The following is a 19,296-nucleotide window of genomic DNA, read 5'->3' as shown; positions in this document are numbered from 1 at the left end:
TAGCTAGCCTTCCTGGTTCATCGAACACCTGGCGGAATGTCGCAACGAATCTGGTTAAATCGTTCAATATCGGATCCGCCCTCTCCCAGAGGGGGGATGCCCAAGCCATGGCCTTCCCGTCGAGCAAGGAGATAATGAAAGAAGTTTTCGTCTGGTCATTAGGAAATTGCTGTCCTTGTAATGAAAACCTGATGAAGCATTGATTTAGGAATCCTCGACATACCTTGGCCTCTCCGGAAAAACGAGGTGGAGCAGGCAAGTGAGACACTGAGGCAGAGGTACTAGGCGGAGGTGGTGCAGGGACAGCGGCCTCGGCTCCATGTTGTGAATCCAGACGCCGGACTACGCGATTCACAGTGGCTGTTAGTGCCTCCAGACTCAGTTGTTGCTGCTGCTGCTGCTGCTGACGCTGCTGCATCAATTGCTGGGCGAGGCCCGGAATCGCCTGAAGACCAGACAGGTCCACCGGGTCCATGGCCTTCACAATCTGTTATGGTAGTGGACCCTTGCCCCGGAACGAAGAACACCCACCTGAGTATCACGGTGAACTTCGCCTCCGGAAGGTGGAAATCCGAAGTACAGTCAACCACATGGTGCTTATAGTCCAGGTAACTGGCACCGGTCAGAACAGGTGGTAGGCACACAGCAAGGTCCAAAGTCCAATCCAGGGTCGAGGCAAGGCGACAGGCAAACAGCGAAGTCCAAGGTTCAATCCGGGGTCGAGGCAAGGCGGCAGGCAAAACAGCGAAGTCCAAGGTCCAATCCGGGGTCGAGGCAAGGCGGCAGGCAAACAGCGAAGTCCAAGGTCCAATCCAGGGTCGAGGCAAGGCGGCAGGCAAAACAGCGAAGTCCAACACAGTCCAGGGATCACTAGGCACACAGGAGAGCAGGAAATACCAAGCACTGAGACCTGTTGTGAAGGCGTCCAAACCTTCACTGAAGGAGTTTAAATCTCCCTCCCTGATGACATCCTCTTCCGGGGCCGGCCTCGATTCCGTGGCCCGGCCCCTTTAAGGGGCGGGACCAGCCGCGGCTCTCCTGACGCTGTCTTCTGACGGCTGGCTGCAGTCACGCCGCGGACCACCGGGAGGAGGACCCCGTCCAGCCTGCGGGAGAGAGGTAGGGAGGCCCGATCGCATGCGGTCACGATCGGGCCTCACAACACCCGTGGGATACAGCCAAGCTGCACATTTTACTTTAAGAAATTAGCGCCTACCCAGAGGTAGGCGTTAATTTCTGCTGGAGCCTGGGAAGTGCACCCTCCGACTTAATATCATGGCGATATTAAGTCGGAGGCCCCCAGAGTTAAAAAAAGTTAAAAATAAAAAAATTTTAAATGGGCCCACGGCTCGCGGGTTGAAAACCGGATGCTCAATTTTGCCAGCGTCCGGTTTCCCAACCTGTGGCTTTCAGCGGGTTTGAGCGTCGGCTGTCAAACCCACCACGGGCCCTAATTTAAATAAATTAACTTTCTGAATCATGTGCACAGGAGAATGGGCGCTCGCCCGCTCTCCCGCGTGGTTTACTGTATCGGCCCGTAAGTGAGGTAGTGCATTTTTTTTCCTATTTGTAATCTGGCCCTCCCTCCTTGATCTGTGGCTTTGATATGGCATTGATTTTATATTACTTTTCAATTGTGCATTTTTTTTTTTTTTTGCTTTATGTCCAGGATCATTTTATTCCAATAATTTTTCTTGAATTTGATTTGTTTAAAACTTCATTTTTAAGAACTGGCAATGTCTCCCTGACATGAGACTGAATTGGAAGGACTGCCATTTTCCTGCTGTTTACATATAGCCTTCCGTGTTGGGAAACACAGACACACACACACACACTCTCACATACTCCCTCCCTCTAAGTTCATTGCCATCTCATTCATCCAAAACATAACAAAAAAGCAACTATGACCACAAATGATCAGCGATAGACTTCTGTAGGGGATGAGTCTTGTTTATCCAAGATCTGTATGTTCAACCCACATTTACCTTTTGAATTAGATGTTTTAATTGTGCTTTAAAGAAGCTTTTGTGCACAAAGTAAGCCCTTGTGCCTGACCACGCTTAAAATGATGGCTTTCTAGCATCAGCCACACGTTTTTATCTGGAATCTCGGGACATGTGAATTTCACATACATGATTCCTCAAGGGGAAGAGGGTGGTGGCAGTGGCAAAATATCTTGGTTGAGGCCCTTTTATTGTGTTCACATCCTAAGTAGCCCAAACTTTAGAAAGCCATCTGCAGTCTCTCCTGGTCCTTTTCAGCTCGGACTATCAGGTCTTTCCAAGACCAGGCTAGATTTTTTTTAAATTTTTTAAACAGTAAATCTCTAAAATCTTTAGATTCCCAGAAAAATGATAGCGACCTTTCTTTTCACTGTCACAGAGAGTGGCAGTCACGCATTCTCAGAAAATGAGCTGTGTCGTCTAGTGCCTTTTTTTCTTTTTCTAGGAAAGCCCCTGGATCATCAGTTTTTCTTCCAATGGGCCTTCACTGGGCTGCGCTGCCCTCTCACAAAGGAGTAACCAAGGCAACCCGACACCATGGTAACTAAAATAGTGATACTGGAAGAAAGACATGTGAAGACAATGCTCTTTTATCAATCAGAGAAAGCCTGAGGTCCAACATCCCATTTATTTCGCTCATTTTGAAGAATAAGAACAAAATTCTGCAATTTATTTTAGGGGGAAAAAAATGTTTCTTTCCTTTTTGTAAAGGCAATGCCTCTTCTGCCAACCAGGGCAGTGAAAGCCTCTGCCAGAAGTACATAAAAAAAGGCTTTCGGCTTATAAGACTCCTGAAAGGTCATATGTAGATACAGGAGGGTAAAAAGACTATTTTCTCACCTCTCCTAACTCCGTTTGGGGCTCGGTTGTTCGCAGTGTGAGACAACCCTCATAAAGAACAGCTCTGCTCTGTGTCTAAAATCATAGTTTCTAAAATAGAAAGCTGCTTGTCATACAGTCATTTCCATGGCTGCGTTTTGTTGTTATAGAGGTCCTGGGAGTCACTGAATGCGAGGCTTTTAGTATTCTTTTACATTGCATGATCTCTCCGCCTTGCCGAGATTTTCTGCAAAAGCTGTCTTTTAACTTTGGTTTTGAACAATTTACCAGGAGAAGTTATATAGCAGTAATGAAGAGGCCTATCAGACAGCTTTCATGGCAGGCAAGAAGAGGGAGAAGGCAAAGAGGCAAAGAGCGCTTGTCCTCCCGAGCCTCTTCCTTTTATTGTACATTCATACAAAGGCAGATGATGTGTCATTACATGATTGGCTACTTTCCCATAGCAACAGAAGAGTCATTACACCATTGGCTTTGGCTCAGGGGGTGTGCACGGATCATATCATTGGCTGCTGAAATCTATACCTCCTGACTTTGTCCTGCCTCTGACTAGGGAAAACCCAGCCCTTCTTTCAGGCTAACAGGATTAATTATAGGCCAGAGAAATACATGAAGTCAGGTATCCTCTCCTAGGCAGAGAGGCTTAAGCACAAGTGATGCTTTTATTCAGGCAAAGGTCAGGGAGAAGGGAAGTTAGTGTTTAAACCCTGAAATGGCTTGCTGGCAAGCGCATATTTCCCACATCTCACCCTTTCTGTTTTTGTTTAGGGCAGCTCAGTAAAGCTTTAGACCCTTACTGAAATCTGTTATGTCTTGGTATGGGCTGGAAATAGGAGAAGAGGGATTATGGAGAGAAGAAAGCTGATTCGGCGTGGTGTGCCAGCCACCGATGAGCTTCTGAATCTCCATATCACCCAGAGCTGGTGCAGGTGGTGTGCCAACTCTGCAGGGCTCCGGATTCCCTATTAGGCATCTTACAAGACATCTTTGTATTCGGGCTGAGAGCAAGGTTTCAATATGGATATGAGGGTTGGGTATGCACTGAATACAGCATCACAGGCAAATAATTAATTACAGTAATTATAATAGAAATCACCCTTTTGAGACCAGAAATATCAGGGAGCCAGGACCATAGCCAGTCCCATGGAGAAGTTGGTATTCTGTCTGAAAGTGGTGCAACAGCATCCATGGTTTCTATCTGCTCTATGGTATGTGTGAGGTTTGCTTTATAGTCTGATATGTACACACAGCAATGAGATCCAATTTATGCACAAACACCACCCTTTAAGGCTAAAATTGTGTCTAAGGTATAGCTGTTCTGAAATGCTACTTCTCTAATCTGAGAGATTTTTGTTGTAAGTAGTTTTAATGCATGGACTGTCTGACTAAATATGGCAGTCGTCCAGTTAGCTAGGATGTGTAAGTCTCTGTAATTCATAGTTGTCCCCATTGGGGGAAACAGGCTTCTAGCTATCTGAGTTTCTGTATACTTTTCTATGGGATTATTTATCGCCTCCCTTTTGTTACAGAGCCTTGCTTTGGGTAAATTTTTGACTGCATAGTATGAGGGGAGGATGTAGCCTAAAGTGCATCTGTCTCTCCATCTTGGGGAAATGTACATATATGCTCTACACCCACATAACATCCATATGTTTCCTAACAGATTAGTGGACATGTCATTGGTTATCATTTGGGCTATATAACTACAAAAGGTAAATCCTTCATCCCCTCTATACTTTCTGTACCTGCTTGGGTCTCCCACTGCACATCCTGAAATCTGCCAATTGCATACATATGTGGTATAATAATGTAAGTGTTCAGTGATTAATACAAATGTTCGGTTACAATATGGATATTTCCCACCTGAATTCCCTTTCCATCCCCTGTATCATAGTCCCAACAAAGAGCGGCAGTCTCTTGAATACGGCTGCCGATGTGTAGTATGGTATTATTAACTGGAGAGTTAATGAAAACCTCTCTGTAAAGGATAATTAGTCCATACTGTAAGGTTAAATGGCACAGCATGCATCAGTCGTTCTCCGCAGGCTTGGGTTGGCATGTGTGCGCAGATCCAACAGTCTGTTCGATTCAACAGGTGTGAAAAGTTCTGATTCGAGGATGTACATGTTGTCCTGTCAGAGTCCTTGTTCTGAATTCGCCATAGCTGGAGAAATAAGGCAAAAGATGAGGATGCAGAACACAATTGTTAATGAGTTGGCATTCAGGCAAGAAAAGACGGCTAACAAGTTCTCTGGAGTTTTCTCAAGGCCTTGCTGTTCTAAGAGTTGTGCAGATTGGTTGGATAGGGCCTTGATCTGTCCCCAGGTCATGTGGTGCTGCTTTTTGCAAGGAGTCCGATCTCTGTCCTTCTGAGGGCTGTGGAGACTCATGGAGAAGTTTGGGATCGGGTCCTGTAGACCTGGACACCTTTCCATCTCTCCACGGCTTGATACCTGTGGAAGCAAGCAGAGAAACATATCCTCGTCCCTTTGATAAGGGGACGGGACCGTACCAGACATTAAATATTCTATACAAAACTGATGGCTGTGGGCAGGGCCGGTGCAAGGGGATTTGGCGCCCTAGGCGAGCCTTCTTCCTTGCGCCCCCCCCGGTCTCGGCCCCGACTCCTACCTCATTCTCAATCACGCCCGCTGACTGGGGTTTTCTGGGTCGCGAGCAGATTGGGCACTGCTTGCGGCCCGCCAAATCTCCACTCCTCTTTGCCACCACTTGCGGCCCCATATGGCTCGCACCCAGTGGCACACCAAGGGTCTCCAGCGCCCAGGGGCCAATGCATTTGTGTGCCACAGAAAATCAGTGGCATCTCTAGACAGAAGAATTTGTTTTGGGTGGGGGGGGAGCCAAAATGACATTTCTTCATCACACCCACCTCTATAGCATGGATCCTGCTTTAAAATTGGTTATAAAAAAAAGTGTTGTTAAAAAAAGTCCAAAGGGTCCTCTGCATTATTTTAAAAAGCTGCCCAGTTTCACACTTCTAGTAAAACTACTATAAAATTATTTGATAGCCTCATTCAACTAATTCTATATGATTATGAGAATGAAGTCTGGAATATATAGGAAGGGACAGAATGTCAATACAAATCCTGCACCTCCAGTTCTGTATCTCTGTGCATCCACTGAAATTCCCCCAAACAATGGAGCTTGGATGTTTCCCTTACAGCTCATCATACTAAAAGATATTTTCAAATTCTGGTGTCACTTCACAGTAACAGCAGCACAAACACCTTCCACTGCCAGACACATTGTGAACTAACATAAAGCACCGCAAAAGAGACACCCAAAATCTATACTGCAATCCCATCATAACATAACAGTAATAACACCAAGGATTCAAACAATAACCACCCTACCTGTGAAAAAGCAAGGGTAAATATTACACTGGGTCCTGGGATAACAATACACCACCTACTGAGGAAACAAAACAAACCCGATTGCTATAGATCCCTATACAGACACTACATGCTAGCAGAATCTCTCATCGTGGTCACACACACAGAGCAGAGACAGACCCTCACCAAATACAGAATACAAAATAAAGGAGCACAAATTAGACAAAAACTGGAATGGAAACCCCAAGAAGCCAGACTCTGTGTATTAATAATGGAAAAACAGAACCACCATTCCTCATAAAACAAATAAAATCAAGAAACAAAGCATCAGTTATAATAGTAAAACCATAGTAATAAAATATTTTAAAACTACTGATAAATAGAATTTCTATTAATTAAAATCATATACATTTTTTACAATTTCCCAAACACCAATAAAATATTTCAAAACAGTACATATATCAAATAACACACAATAATTAAAATTAATAAGGATTTTAAAAAGCCCCTGCTGTCCATACATGGGAGCTCTTGATTTCCAGTCACCCTGATATTGTCGAGGATTAGGAGGTTATCCTCTCTCTCTCACACATACTCATATGTCCATTCTCTCTCACACATACACTGTCACATACATACACATTCATGCTCTTATACCCAACCATAACCTCTCGCTCTCACAGACACTGACACACTCAGGCTCTAAGGCACTCTCTCCTCCTCCACACACACCCCCACACAAACTCTTACTCCCCTGGATTTTCTCATACACACTCATGCTCTCACTCTCACTGGCTCCCTCACATACACACAAACACACACTCCCAGGCAAGCTCCCACTCGTTCTCACACACACACACACACACACACAGGCAAGCTCCTAGTCATTCTCACACTGAACCCCAGGCAGGCTCCCATTCATTTTCACACCACTCCCTCCCCATCCCCCAGGCATGCACACATTCATTCTCACACACACAGACCCCCAGGCAGGCACCAATTTATTCTCACACACACCCATACACCACAAACAGGCAGGCACCTATTCTCACACATACAAACCCCAGGAAGACACCCATACATTCTCATTCACAGACACACCCTCAGGCAGGCACCCATGCATTCACACACATACACCCCCAGGCAGACTCCCATTCATACACATGCACAAACTAAAGGCAGAGACCCCCTCTCTTTCTTTTGCCAGCAACCTCAGAGCCTCTCTCATTCTTCTGCTGCCACTGTCACTGCCGCTGTATGGCTATTGCGGAGGTGCTGATTGCTGCTATTGGCACTGAAGCCCATTCTGCTGCCTCCTCTGTGCAGGCCCCATGGGCTTCCAGTTCCTCTATGCTGATCTCATACATTGTGAGATCCGCATAGAGAAAGTGCTACTCTTGCACATTCCCAAAGATTACATGTTCCAATCAGTAAAAAGTAATTTATTTCTTTTTACATTTGCTGTCTGATCTTAGTTTTCTAATCGGTTGGTCACAGGCTTTTTTTTTTCCACCTTCCCTTTCTTATTTTTTTGCCAATTCCTTTTATAACATATTTATTTTCTCTCCATCTGTCTGCTTCCCTCAAACACACGGTCAGGTTCTCATTCTCACATGCTTTCTCTCTCTCACATACACAGGCACTCATTCTCACATGCTGTCCCTCATACAATCATTTATACACAGTCTCTCTCTTGCACATGCTGTCTAACTCTCACTCCCACATGCTGTCCTGCTCAAGCACAGGCTCTCACTGTCACATGCTCTCTCTCATACAATCATTCCTACACACAGGCTCTCACTGTCACATGCTGACTCACACACACACACACACACACAGGCTCTCTCTCACTCCCACATGCTGTCTTGCTCAAGCACAGGCTCTCACTACCACATGCTGTCTCTCACACACACAAAGGCTCTCCCATGCTGTCTCTGCAAACATTCAGGTCTTCACTCCCACACACACAGTCTCTCAACTCATCTCATACACATACACACTGTACAAACCCTCAGTCTCTCTCTCTCACCTCTGGGCCTCCTCTTCACGGGGCTCTGCAGCGGCCCCGGTCTTCTCGAGCCGCGCTGATCCTCTTCTGAACGTGGCAGATGCTCCTCCTCCTTCCGGCACGCGGCTGATGCTCCTCCTCTTTCCTGCCCGCGCGGCTCCGGCAACATTTTTCTTCCGGGGCCGCGCGGGCAGGAAGGAGGAGAAGTTCCTGCATTGGCTGATGCTCCTCCTCCTTCCTGCCCACGCGGCTCCGGCAACATTTTTCTTCCGGGGCCGCGCGGGCAGGAAGGAGGAGAAGTTCCTGCATTGGCTGATGCTCCTCCTCCTCCTTCCTGCCCGCGCGGCTCCGGCAACATTTTTCTTCCGGGGCCGCGCGGGCAGGAAGGAGGAGAAGTTCCTGCATTGGCTGATGCTCCTCCTCCTCCTTCCTGCCTGCGCGGCTCCGGCAACATTTTTCTTCCGGGGCCGCGCGGGCAGGAAGGAGGAGGAGCACCAGCATGTTTAGACGCGACTGTACCACGGCCCTGCGATCTTCTTGCTGTGTGTATCTGCCATTGGGATGACGTCCACCGGCGGCCATTGGCCGTCAGCGGCTCGGCGCCCCCTAATGCTCAGCGCCCTAGGCGATCGCCTAGTTCGCCTAGTGCTTCCGCCGGCCCTGGCTGTGGGTGACTAACCCTAGTCCCATAATGATTACTCATGGCTGTGGTCTTAAATTTGATATGTTTAGATGATTTAAAGTAATTTAAAACAATACTTTGTTCTTGTTCAGCCAGTCCTTCTTAGGGGAAAATCCAGGGGCAATATCCCTCCTTTTTGTTTTTGTTTTCAAGAGCTCTAAAGGGTATGATTGGCTCTCTCCACAATGGCTTGCCCTGTGGTGTTGTAGGGGTGCCAAATAAGTATTTAATGTTCAATTATTGACAAAATTCATGTAAAGGAATGGCTGCAGTAAATGGAGCCATTATCAGTTTTCAGGACAGAGGGTAGCCCCATTATCAAGAATTTTTTATGCAGTGATCAATTTTCATTCAGTAAATTAGCATAAATGTAAATTAATCATTTAAAGGAAAAGTCATTTGCAGTAAGCAGGATCAAATGACAAGTATATTAGACATTACATTAAACATATGTTACACAAGACTGACATATATTCATTCATCTTGCAAATATTAATTTACACAAAACTGACACATTCATCCATCCTGCAAATATTCCTTGCATCAAGACAGACAACAGATAACACATAATTTGAGCTAAAAATCTTATCAAAAAGTTATCAAAAACAAAATTAGATCAAGGATCAAAAGTCAAAAGTCAAAAGGTATTAGAAAAATGTTAAAATAAACTGCAAAGTGTTCATCTTCACATCTCTTCATGGCAGCGTCAATCTGGAAAATATTAAAAACTGGCATACAGCAAAAAATTACTAAGGTAAGGATTAAAGTGAAATTCTTACTTTTTTTTTTTTTTTAACCTTGAAGAAATCAATTCTATTATTCAATTTAATAAAATCAATTTGGATTTGCAAGAAAAGGCTTGGGAGGGATTGCTTTATATGTAGCAACCTCTGTCAGTAAAAGTTTTAAGGTTCAGAATTCTGTATAAATTTTGTGAAAAAGAAAATAAAACTGAAGTGTCCTTAATACAGAAGGTCTGTAGGCCTGAAAAATAAAAACTATTATACAACAGAATTATTAAAACAATAATATAATATAACTTGTAGAATAACATAGCGCCTCCTAATGGAGACCCCATCATTACTTTATAGATTGCAACTATTGTTCCAGGTTGCAATCAATAATACTCTGAGCTTACTTTCAATGTGGAATATCAGAATAGAATTTCTTCATATAATTATTAGAATAGGAAATTAAACACGCTGTTTGCTCTGCTCTGTCTGCTGCATGCTAAAGTGACTGTAACTACTATTAATCTGTCTGAGTTATAACATATATAAACTAGAGAGAAACTGCAGGACTAAGTCCAGTTTTTTTTCTTTCTTTTCAAAAGTTCTCCCTCCCTCCCTCATGAGTGGCTAGCAAGAGTTACAGAAAAAGGGGGGGAGGAGCAGTGTTTCTCAAAAGAAAAGAACTGCACCCAAGGAGTTAATCCTTCAGTCAATAGGAACTTGAAGATAGCTTTGTTTAACAATTGATCACAGACAATGGCTGGCTGATTCTTTGCAGACAAACACTATTTTTTTTAATTTACTTTTGTCCTGAAAGGTAGAATCACAGTAGCAATTCAAACTATAAACTTAAATCTCAGAGAAATGGAGTCATTTTAAATGTGAGCCAAATAAACTTTGTAAAAGGGAAATTTTCACATGTAATTTATACAGTATATTATTCAAATTTCAATACAGTTTGTAACATAAGGCTATGCATACACTTTGTGGGGGAAAATACTCTCAAAGTATGCAGATTTTTTGTAACTGAATTTCAAATACTAATAGAAACCATTTTTTCCAAATTTGTACTGTTTGTAGAGAGAAACCATTTTTTTTTTTCATAGTGATATTTTCTTTGCTTGTAACGCAGGAGTCTAATTAAATCCTTTTTTTCATATTGATATTTTCTTTGCTTGTAACGCAGGAGTGCAGCTGCCTGGCCCAAGGTCTTATACGCTGATTTCTTTGAAGACCTGTGGGCATAGTCACTGCACATGGCACTTGCTGCCAGACCCAGCTCTTTAATCCCCTTTGTGGTGGGGGAAGGGGGTTGCAGGCAAGATGGAGGAAGGCTAGTTTTTCTGACCTCAGTGTTTTCTATTTCCTGGGGTCTTTTCTCTGAGGTGGATGCAGAGGAAGCCACAGGAGCCATGTGAGTGTGTCCCCCCAGATGTTCTATTTCATTTTCTGTCCCCCTTTGTTCATGGTTCTTTTCTGTGATGGGGAAGGCTTGAAGTCCTTCTAACAAATCTTTTTCTGTAAGGTTTTCTTTCTGCAGTTTCTGCTGAAATTCAATGCTAATCACCCCACCCAGGCCAGGTGGTGGCTCTATTGTTCTCAAGGGTTGCTTTTCTGAAGAGATGGGGAAGGTGTGAATTGCTTGTGCTTTGGGTGTAGGTATGGGGAGCTGAGGATACAAAGAATTTGCTGTCTCTGAGGAAGACTGAGAAGATGGGGGAAGGGTATGTCTGCCTGCTTCTAAAGGCACATGGTGTTCAATGGCTTCTGTACATTTTTGCCAGATTAATCTTAGTTTTATGGGAGCTCTGGGAGCCGTATGAAGATAATTGCCGATTGAAATCCAATTCTGGGTATTTAGAGTTCCAGACTCCATGGAATACCAAGGGCAACGGCAAGCTATTTCACTTATTAATTTTTCTAAGTCCCCCAGGCTGACTTGCGCTATTTTTCTTCTGGTGATGAAATAATGATTATTGATGATTTGCTGCAGCTTTCTGGCATGTAGCTGCTGCTGTACAGTCAAATCATTACCCATGCTTACGAGTGTGGGGAACAAACTTGCTGAGAAATACTTTTAAAAATTACTAAGAAGTACTTTTTGTTAAAAATATTACGATTGCAAATCTGTTGAACGGTACGTACCTTGGCTATGACCAGCCGAAATAAGCATGGAGTTTATCATCACTGTCGCGGGTCACCAGATATAGCAGTAATGAAGAGGCCTATCAGACAGCTTTCATGGCAGGCAGGAAGAGGGAGAAGGCAAAGAGGCAAAGAGCGCTTGTCCTCCCGAGCCTCTTCCTTTATTGTACATTCATACAAAGGCAGATGATGTGTCATTACATGATTGGCTACTTTCCCATAGCAACAGAAGAGTCATTACACCATTGGCTTTGGCTCAGGGGGTGTGCACGGATCATATCATTGGCTGCTGAAATCTATACCTCCTGACTTTGTCCTGCCTCTGACTAGGGAAAACCCAGCCCTTCTTTCAGGCTAACAGGATTAATTATAGGCCAGAGAAATACATGAAGTCAGGTATCCTCTCCTAGGCAGAGAGGCTTAAGCACAAGTGATGCTTTTATTCAGGCAAAGGTCAGGGAGAAGGGAAGTTAGTGTTTAAACCCTGAAATGGCTTGCTGGCAAGCGCATATTTCCCACAAAGTTAAGTCTCTTTTTTTGGTCTCCTGATTGTTATCCTAACAGTCTGCTTTCCTAAGGCCAAGTCGCCCTGTTTAAGGTGGTGTTATTTTCAAATGCCTCTTTTTTAAGAATTAGTTTCCAAACCAAAAAAATAAAATCCTGGGCAAAAAATGTGCAACATACAAGGACCTTCATTGTCAAAATAAGCTTGTGATTTTCAACATGCACTTTTTTTTTTTTTTTGGGATGGGGACGTACTGTCAAGCACAAACTCCTCCTTAAGGGCCAGATTTTCAAAGGGTTATGCGCGCCAAGCCTATTGGGGCAGATTTTAAAAGCCCTACGCGCGTATATCCAGCTGGACATCCCGCGCGTATGTCCCGGGGCTTGAAAAAAGGGGTGGGGCGTGGGCGGTCTGGGGCGGAGTGGGGGTGTGGCCAGAGGCCTCTGTAGGGCCTCTAGGCCAGGGGATCACGTGCTGGCACTTGGCTGGCACACACAACCTATGCCTGCCCAGAGGCAGGCGCAACTTGCAAAACAAAGGTTGGGGGGTTTAGGTAGGGCTGGGGGTGGGGGGTGGAAGGAAAGTTCCCTCCAAGGCTGCTCCGATTTCGGAGTGGCCTCAGAGGGAACAGGAAAAGCCATCGGGCCTCCCCTAGGGCTCAGCGTGCGCAAGGTGCACAAGTGTGCACCCCCTTGCGTGCACCGACCCCGGATTTTATAACATGAGCGCAGCTGCATAGATTTGTGCGCGCAGGGTTGCTAAACATAACATCTTTCTACATTTTTTTAGCAAAATTCTCTTTATTCAGGGAACCATAAAGATAACATCACATCCAAAAAAGATACAACACAACACACACCTTCTACTAGTACTAAACAGCCAATGGAAATTAATTCACAATACTTATATACAGCTCAGTGTCCTATCCATTTCTCCCCAGTTTCCCTCCATCCATTCCCAGCCTGCCTCCTTTGGACACTGTAACATATGAAGAGAATTTAACACCAAAATTCTCAATCTAGTGGTCAGCGAATTCAGCAACCATGACCAAATTGAGAAATGTTTTCTTCTGATCAGCAGCTATTTCATTATGGACATCTTGTCCATGTACATCAGATCATGCATCTGAATCTTCCACAGAGAGACATCTGGCGACTCTTTATGCAGTCACTAAATTAAGATACATCATTTAATAATTATACACGCTTTCCATACAAATAACAGAACATGATCATCATCTACTACATAATCATCTAACATATCTAATAAACAAAATGTCAGAGATAGAGCCAGTTCGAAATGATCCCACCTAGAAATACAGGGGAACTCATCCTTTCAAAACTTACAAATGAACAGGAAGTCCTAAACACAATGCAGATAGGTAGCTTCTAACATTCCACAGTTGGAGCAACTGCCCGACTTAGTTCTCAAAGCTTTATAGGCTCCGAGTGGGTGGATATACATTCTGTATAGAAATCTGAATTGCAATTTTCTCAGTTGAGTATTTTCCATCAATTCAGAACTGTTGTATAGACTACTTGTAAAATCATCAAACAAATGTGGATGAGATCCCTGCCCCATTTAGTCACCACTGCAGAAATCATTCCAGTTTCACCCTCAGAAATCATATTCTTGTACAATCTAGAAAGCAGTTTAGGCCCAGCTTCGACTTTCACCACATCAGAGTCAAAACTTCCTGTCAGGAAAGCATCCTGTCTATTACTCAGCAAGATAGATATATAGTGGCCTATCTGTAGGTAGGCATACAAATTGTTATTACCCATGCCATAAGTATCTTTCAAATGCTGAAAGAAGCACACTGCATCTCTATCCTCTAATAACAATTGTCCAATATTCCGAAGGATTTTATTCCCCCAATTTCAAAAGACCACATTATCTAATCCTGGTAAAAAAAATCTTTATTTCCAACAATGGGAAGATACTGGGAGCATTCTGGAGAAAGACCATATTTCTCATGTACCCAACACCACACCCTCTGGATTGGACCAATTAATGTGTGAGTTTTAAATTCACTCTCAAGTTGCCATGCAGGAGCATGTAAAATGAAAGAAAGGGTAGAGCAGGGCTTCCCAAACCTGTTCTGGGGACCCCACAGCCAGTCGGGTTTTCAGGATATCCACAATGAATATGCGTGAGATAAATTTGTTGTCTGATCTTATTTTCTAATTGTTTAATTCTATTTTCTATTTCCCAGTGTCTTTGTTCCCCTTGTATATCTTTTCCTAATTCCTTTTCAGGGTCTCTTTTATTCTATTTCTGTTTCTTCTCTTTCCTCTTGTCTTCTTTCCTGCCTCCCTCACATACACATTCAGAAGCTCTCTCATATGCACTCCCTCAAATACATGCTTTTTCTCAGTATATGTAAACTGATCTCATGCATATTCATTGTGGATATCCTGAAAACCCGACTGGCTGTGGGGACCCCAGGACAGGTTTGGGAAACCCTGGTGTAGAGGATTATTTGTTGATTTTAATAGGTTGAAAATAAACAAGTGAATATGGAATGTGCAAAAAGCGTGGATACCCTTCCAGTTAATTCATTACTTCTTTTTCAAGAAGTTAATAATAAGGCACAAAAAATGGATTGACTTGCTAGGCATCCAATTAGTCAAGTGAACATAACGCCTTGATTGAACAAAGACTCTGACCCTTCTAACATCTCAGGTTGCGATTGTTGTTTTGGACTACTTTCAACAACCAGAGACTTCTCAAAGCAGCCGTCTGAGCATATAAAAATGAAGCTAATTCACTCTTACAAAACAGGGGAAATCTATAAAAGAGATGGCAAAGGGGGGATATGATAGAGGTCTTTAAGATCATGAGAGGTCTTGAACGAGTAGATGTGAATTGGTTATTTACACTTTCGGATAATAGAAGGACCAGGGGGCATTCCATGAAGTTGGCAAGAGGCACATTTAAAACTGCGCATAGGTATTAAAATCTGCCCCATTTTGCATAGGCCCGGCAATGTGCGCAAGCCCCGGGACGCGCGTATGTCCCTACAAATAAAAAACCAACCAAAAACACCTTTCTATATGTTCTGTGATTTTGATATTTAAAACACTTTCCACTATTTTTCTTGGCAATGATGTCAGGCTAATTGGTCTGCAGTTTCCACGATCGCCCCTGGAGCCCTTTTTAAATATTGGGGATACATTGGCCAATCTCCAGTCTTCAGGTACAATGGATGATTTTAATGATAGGTTACAAATTTTAACTAATAGATCTGAAATTTCATTTTTGAGTTCCTTCAGAACCCTGGGGTGTAAACCATCCAGTCCAGGTGATTTACTACTGATTGACTACTACTCTTCAGTTTGTCAATCAGGCCTACCACATCTTCTAGGTTCACTGTGATTTGGTTCCGTCCATCTGAATCATTACCCATGAAAACCTTCTCCAGAAAGGGTATCTCCCCAACATCCTCTTCAGTAAACACCGAAGCAAAGAAATAATTTAATCTTTCCACAATGGCCTTATCTTTAACCCCTCGATCATCTAACAGTCCAGGCTTTTTGCTTTGGATATATTTTTAAAAGGTTTTACTGTGAGTTTTTGCCTCTACGGCCAACTTCTTTTCAAATTATCTTAGCCTGTCTTATCAATGTCTTACATTAAACTTGCCAACACTTATGCTTTATCCTATTTTCTTCTTATTATTCCAGTTTTTGAATGAAGATCTTTTGGTTAAAATAGCCTCTTTCACCTCACATTTTAACCATGCCGGTAATTGTTTTGCCTTCCTTCCACCTTTCTTAATGTTGGAATACATCTGGACTGTGCTTCTAGAATAGTATTTTTTAACAATGTCCACACCTCTTGCACACTTTTTACCTTTGTAGCTGCTCCTTTCAGTTTTTTTCTAACTATTTTTCTCATTTTATCAAAGTTTCCCTTTTGAAAGTTTAGCACTAGAGCCGTGCATTTGCTTACTGTCCCCCTTCCAGTCATTAATTCAAATTTGATCATATTATGATCACTATTGCCAAGCGGCCCCACCACCGTTACCTCTCTCACCAAATCCTGTGCTCCACTGAGAATTAGATCTAAGATTGCTCCCTCTCGTCGGTTCCTGAACCAATTGCTCCATAAAACTGTCATTTATTCCATCCAGGAATTTTATCTCTAGCATGTTCTGATTATACATTTACCCAGTCAATATTGGGGTAATTGAAATCTCCCATTATTACTGCACTACCAATTTGGTTAGCTTCCCTAATTTCTCTTAGCAATTCACTGTCCGTCTCACCATCTTGACCAGGTGGACGGTAGTATACTCCTTCACTATACTCTTCCCCAATACACAAGGGATTTCTACCCATAAAGGTTTGATTGTGCATTTAGTCTCATGCAAGATGTTTATTCTGTTGGACTCTATGCCATACCAGACATAAAGTGCTACACCACCTCCCGGATGCTCCTCTCTGTCACTGCGATATAATTTGTACCCCGGTATAGCACTGTCCCATTGGTTGTCCTCCTTCCACCATGTCTCTGAGATGCCAATTAAGTCTATGTCATCATTTACTGCTATACATTCTAATTCTCCCATCTTACTTCTTAGACTTCTGGCATTAGCATACAAACATTTCAAAGTGTGTTTTTTGTTTGTATTTTCATTTCTGCTTTTTAATTGATAGGGATAAGTTTGAATTTTTTAGCTCAGGTGAGTTTTTAGTTACAGGCCCTTGGACTACTTTTCTTATTATTGGAACCTCACTGTCGGGATGCCCTAATTCTAATGCATCATTAGTATCCTTTGAAGATACCTCCCTTCGAACCATGCGCTGCTGAGAGACTGTCGGCTTTCCCCTTTGTTCTAGTTTAAAAGCTGCTGTATCTCCAGCAGTCTGGTTTCACCCTGGTTAAGGTGGAGCCCATCCCTTCAGAAGAGACTCCCCATTCCCCAAAAGGTTCCCCAGTTCCTTACAAAACTGAATCCCTCTTCCTTGCACCATCGTCTCATCCACGCATTGAGACTCCGGAGCTCTGCCTGCCTCTGGTGACCTGCGCGTGGAACAGGGAGCATTTCAGAGAATGCTACCCTGGAGGTTCTAGATTTAAGCTTTCTACCTATGAGCCTAAATTTGGCTTCCAGAACCTCCCTCCCACATTTTCCTTTGTCTTTTGTGCCCACATGTACCACGACAGCCGGCTCCTCCCCAGCACTGTCTAAAATCCTATCTAGGTGACGCGTGAGGTCCTTCACCTTTGCACCAGGTAGGCATGTTACCAGGCAATCCTCACGCTCACCAGCCACCTAGCTTTCTACTTTTCTAATAATCAAATCAACAACTATGACGGCCGACCTAACCCTTCCTTCCTGGGCAGTAGGCCTTGGAGACACATCCTTGGTGCGAAAGGACAATGCACTACCTGAAGAGCAGGTCTTTGCTACAGGATCCTTTCCTCCTGCACCAGGTTGATGCTCTGCAATCATGAAACCTTCTTTCTCCAAGGCAGCACCAGGGCTGCCAGTCTGAAGTTGGGACTTGGCTACTATGTCCCCGAAGGTCTCATCTGTATACCTCTGTCAGCATCAGCTCCTCCAGGTCTGCCACTCTAGCCTCCAGAGATGGGACTCATTCTCTGAGAGACAGGAGCTCTTTGCATCGGATGCACACGTACAACTTCTCACCGGCGGGTAAAAAATCATACATGTGCAAAAGACTGGGAGGCCCCCCTCTTGCTGCTGGAATGCTGCCTTCATCTCAAATTTGTTCAGTTCCTAGTTAAGTTTTAGGTTGCTATGGTAGTAGTAATGTGTCCAATTAGAGTATCGGTGGTTATACACGTTGCTGGGCCCTTTAGAAAATATGCGCAGCGCACGCAGGGCCCAGCCACACAAGTAACTGCCGGTAATTGCACGTGGCCCTTTGAAAATTAGAGCTAATTTATCTGGTGCAAAATGTAAGGTTATAGCCACAGAAATGGCTCCACCTAAGACCCAGTTAGTGCACCATAATAATGTGTTCTTTCTTTTTTTTTTTTTTTAAATAAATGTAATTTTTCAATTTTTTCTTTTTCTAATGCTAATAAAATGTTACACTTCAACATCTATGATTTTGACTTCTCATATACTTTTTTTAATACTTTTTTACAATCCAAATGCTTGGCAGAACCTTAGTACCAGTATGTTTCTGCAGCAGCTGAATGCTATTTAAATGTTCAAAATACGGCATTCTGTTTGAGCAAACATGCCCTAAGTGTCTGCAGCGGCGATGTGCTATTTTAATATTCAAGACGGCTGCGTTCTATACAAGCAGCAATTCCCCGGCGATGTTCTATTTAAGAAAACATGCCCAGTACTTTTGGCAGCAGCGATATGCTGTTCAAATGTTCAAACCGGCAGCGTTCCGTGCAAGCGAAAATGCCCGACACCGACAGCGTTTCCGCATCCGTCTGCTTCAGGTGCTAAAGGCAGGCCCTTTCTACTATGTAGGATTTGTGTCAGCTTCTATTCCTTTAGGGATTCATTGAAACACACAATTTGACCACGGGTGCCTAATCTTTTGCACACAACTGTAAATCTATAGGGAACAAGGTGATAGCGCCCCATGGAGTATTACATCCAGCCCAGGAGGAGAAGAGACCCGTCCTGACTGCAAGGATCGCAGGTACAAGGGGAAGAAAGAACTTGTAAAAAGGAAAGCAAATCCCATAGCTGTTCCTAAGGATTTCCTGTTGGCCAGGGAGGACAAAGGGATCCCAGGAACATGTGTCTTTGAATGTTTTAAGTGTTATGCAATTTACATTCAGATTAAGTTCTTTGAAGAGGTAATTTTATCAATTCATCCAACATTAATAAGTTCATGTTTAAGTGGAACAACCAAACTGGTGGGAGCAGTACTTTATTAATATCAGACAGGACTGTGATCCTGAATCTCAAGGGTCCTGAAGCACTAGCTGTTCCCCTATTCAGACAACCCACTGGGAGTTTGTTGGGGTATCAGCAGTACTGAATAGTGAACCCGATTTCCCAGCCAGTATTCAGGAGCATAGTTACATCTA

The sequence above is a fragment of the Rhinatrema bivittatum genome, chromosome 2, assembly GCF_901001135.1.
Source record: "Rhinatrema bivittatum chromosome 2, aRhiBiv1.1, whole genome shotgun sequence".
Lineage (NCBI taxonomy): Eukaryota > Metazoa > Chordata > Amphibia > Gymnophiona > Rhinatrematidae > Rhinatrema > Rhinatrema bivittatum.
The sequence above is the reverse complement of the archived record's forward strand: the minus strand, read 5'-3'. Positions refer to the sequence as shown.